Here is a 1386-nt window from a genome sequence, read left to right on the forward strand (position 1 = left end):
CAGATACATGAAAATCATTTTGTTTGATCTTGGACCTGAATGCCTTTTAGTTTTGGGAAACAAAATTTGGATTGCTATGTTCTTCCTCCCTACTTACATCTCTTTAAAGTTCACTCATTGATATAAAAGTAACTTGCAGTAAATTCCTGCTGGGAATAACTTTGTGGATTGGCAATTCAGGGGGACTGGTATGGTGAGAGTGGCTAAAGTACTTACAGTCACGGCCAAATATATTAACACTTTCTTTCAGAAACTCTAGAAAATCTTTACAGTTACAAATGCTTGTGTATTTGCATGTTTATTTTTGCAGTTTGCATTAGAACAACACAAAAAGCTAAGAAAATATTAAATATGATACAATTCCACACAGAATTACAGAAATGGACTGGAAAAAAATGATAAGAAAGCAACAACTAAAATTAATTAAAGATTTAAAATTTGGCACATAAACCAATAACTGACCACCTTTCGTCAAATAAGTAGCAAGCTTAAAGCATCCCATTAAACTCATTATTTAAAAACTGTAGCAAAGATTGCTAATATGTAACATAAACATGACAGTAATGTTGAATTATAAGATTGACATAAACACAATGAGCAACAATGAGTTTACAATGTTGTTCCAGTGTAAACAAAAGAAATAAAGGCGTAAATATCAATCATTTGTAATTTTAACAGTTTTCTGTAAGAAGCGGTGCATTTTCTGAAAGAAATATGGGGGTGCCAATATTCGTAATCATGACTTTAGGTGCAGGTCAAACATGCCCTTTTTTTTTTTAATACCCCCCCCCTTTTTTCTACCTTTTTAGTGTGTCCAATTGGCCGATTGCATCATGCTTCCTCTCCACCAATGCCGATCTCTGCTCTGATTGAGGAGAACGAAGCTAACCCACGCATCCTCCGACACATGGGCAGCATGCCGTATGCATCTTATCATCTACACTTTGACGAGTGCAGTGCAGCTCAGCGTTGTGTATGGAGAGACACACCCTGAGAGCACTCTTTTCTCATCTCGGTGCAGGCGCCCATATCTGAACAACAGGCCAATCGTTGTTCATGTGGCCGCTCTTAGCCTTAGTCTTAGCCGGCAGGCAGAGCTGAGATTTGATACGAAGTATTCGAGATCTGGTTCTAGCGTGTGTTTTTACCGCTGCGCCACCTGAGCGGCAAACATGCCCTTTTTTTATAATATATGGGCACAGAACAGTCTGTGACAAATATTAGAAGGTAAAGAATATTATAGACATACATGCTGACCCAGTTAATTGTAATTAATTTTACACCTTTAAATATGCTGAAATTGGGTTCGGGAACTGAAAAATTACCTCATAGCTTTCATTCACGTTAAGGATTTTTTAATTGTTAATCAATTGACTACATCAAGTT

The sequence above is a fragment of the Trichomycterus rosablanca genome, chromosome 2 (assembly GCF_030014385.1).
Source record: "Trichomycterus rosablanca isolate fTriRos1 chromosome 2, fTriRos1.hap1, whole genome shotgun sequence".
NCBI classification, from domain to species: Eukaryota; Metazoa; Chordata; class Actinopteri; order Siluriformes; family Trichomycteridae; genus Trichomycterus; species Trichomycterus rosablanca.